We start from the raw sequence: 2,508 nt of genomic DNA on the forward strand, positions 1-2,508 counted from the left end.
AGTGAAGTCGCTCAGTCATGTCTGACTCTTCGTGACCCATGGACTGTAGCCCACCAGGCTCCTCCGTCCATGGGATTCTCCAGGCAAGAATACTGGAGTGGGTTGCCATTTCCTTCTCCAGGGGATCTTCCCCACCCAGGGATCGAATCCAGGTCTCCCGCATTGCAGGCAGATGCTTTAACCTCTGCACCACCAGGGAAGCCCCATATTAGAGTACTATTAGTAAAATTAGTATTATTATTACATAATGTATCTTCTATATAATTTATGTACATTAAATATTATTACTTTCTTAATTCTCTTAGATCATTAAAGAAAAGACTAGGTCAGAAGTGGAGACAAGTTTAATTATGTGGAAGTATATTTTATAGTTTCACAATAAAAGAAAACACCATGTATGAGTTTGGTTTGACAGAAATTTGATTACGGTGAGATTAGGAAACAGTATTAAATGTCTTTGAGAAGGATAAAATGATGAAATTTTAGGTACAAAGCAATGAAATAATTAGAAGCTGTAGTTAAATATTTAGAAGGATTTCATTCTACTCTGATGAAAACTTGGATTCTTTTGAGAGGAATGTAATCCTCTTTATGGAGTTATTGAAAGCTTGCTTCACTTGCTTACTCATCAGGGTGTAAATGAAGGGGTTCAACAAAGCGGCTACAGCAGTGGCGGGCACTGAGACACCTTAATTTATGGCCACCTCTTCCTTTGCCGAGGGTTTGACGTAGATGAAGATACAGCTTCCATAGGTGATGGAAACTACAATCATGTGGGATGAGCAGGTAGAAAAGGCGTTTTTCCTGTGTTGGACTGAGGAAAACCTCAGAATTGTCCTAATGATGTATATGTAGGACAGAAATACAGATACTAGGGTGATAATGAGGGCAAATACAGCCACAAGGATAACTATTTGTTCTATTACCCACATATCTGAGCACAAGATCTTTAGGAGGGGACCAGCATTGCAGCTAAAATGATCAATGACATTGGAAATATTCTAGCTGGAGCCTAAGGGGTAGGATGATCATCATCAAACCTGAAACCCAACAGCTGAGGACTAAGAAGGTCCAGACTCTATTGTTCATGATGGTCGTGCAATGTAGGGGTTTACAGATGGCCACATAGTGGTCATGGTACATGGCTGCCAGCAGAAAAAATTCTGATGCTCCAAAGAGAATAACAACAAAAAAAATTGACTTGCACAAGTATTGTAGGTGATGGTATTGTCCCCAGTTGATATACTGTACAGAACCCTAGGAATACAGACAGTGGTAAATGAAATTTCCAAGAAGGAAAAATTTCTGAGGAAGAGGTACATAGGAGTTTTAAGATGGGAATCTACCAGTGTGAGGGTGATGATCGTCAAGTTCCCTGTTACACTCAAGAGGCAAGTGAGAAATAGAAAGATGGAAGCAGAATTTGCAGTTGTGGGTCATTTGTCAGTCCCAGAACGATGAAAGTTGTTATTGCTGTGTGGTTTTTCACCATTGAGTTTTGAAATCTATCTAATTGACAAGAGAAAATCAAAGAGATTTTATGAGGAGGTTGGTATATGAATTCTGTACCAAAACACTCTGCAATTACAGCCAAACAAACCAGTCTACATTTACTTATCCCTTCACATCAGTCTACATTTCTTTATGCCTTCACATTGGTCTACATTTAGTTAGCCCTTCACATTATAATCAAGATCATCACTGTTCTGACAGTCTTTCTGAATTTACAAGCTTGAGAGAGGATTATTCCTTTAGGATTTATGTTATTATCAAACCAACTCTTTCTAAGATCATTGTTTGTCCCTTGAAATTTACAAATGTTTGTTAATTCATGACATGGACTAAATTTACAAAATAGTAGTGAAAAAAGATAATACTACTTGTGTATTTAACCTTTTTAAAAATCCAAGACAAACTTTGTATATGGGATGTATCCAGATGATGAAGATGAATTCTCTTCAACTGTTACTTTATAAGGATTCTTTAAAGGGTGAGATGTATCTCTCCTGGAAAACATAGAAGAATGATGACAAAATACAAGCCTGGATCCTGACATTTTCCACTGTCCATTTATTCTTTTCTACTTGTTTTCCTATTCTTAATTCATAGTTGGTTTCAAGCACTACTGTTTTATCTATTGGAGAAGGAAATGGCAACCCACTTGAGCATTCTTGCCTGGAGAATCCCATGGACAGAGGAGCCTAGTGGGCTACTGTTCTTGGGGTTGCAAAGAGTCGGACACAACTGAGCACTCATTTTATCTATAGTGTGAAGTAAGATTGTGCTCTTTGCAGAATAAATATGCTCATGTGCATTCATGTTATTTTTCAGGTAACTGACTCTGGTTCCTGACACTTTGAAGTGACAACTTTTTTAGTATCATCAAAATTATTCTTCCATGCGGTGCCTGTTTTCATTATGGTTTCAATGCCTTTGAAAAGATATTAGTGTCTTATCTTCTCATCTCATCCCTGTTCAGTTTATCCTTTAAGCTTCTTCAACCTGACC

At 37.8% G+C, this 2,508-nt stretch overlaps 1 pseudogene; it reads right to left on the reverse strand.

Moving 5' to 3' along the window:
* Positions 1 to 542: 542 nt before the first annotated feature.
* On the reverse strand, positions 543 to 1,492 carry LOC101111358 (olfactory receptor 6C2-like; annotated as a pseudogene).
* Positions 1,493 to 2,508: the final 1,016 nt, after the last annotated feature.

The sequence above is a fragment of the Ovis aries genome, chromosome 3, assembly GCF_016772045.2.
Source record: "Ovis aries strain OAR_USU_Benz2616 breed Rambouillet chromosome 3, ARS-UI_Ramb_v3.0, whole genome shotgun sequence".
NCBI classification, from domain to species: domain Eukaryota; kingdom Metazoa; phylum Chordata; class Mammalia; order Artiodactyla; family Bovidae; genus Ovis; species Ovis aries.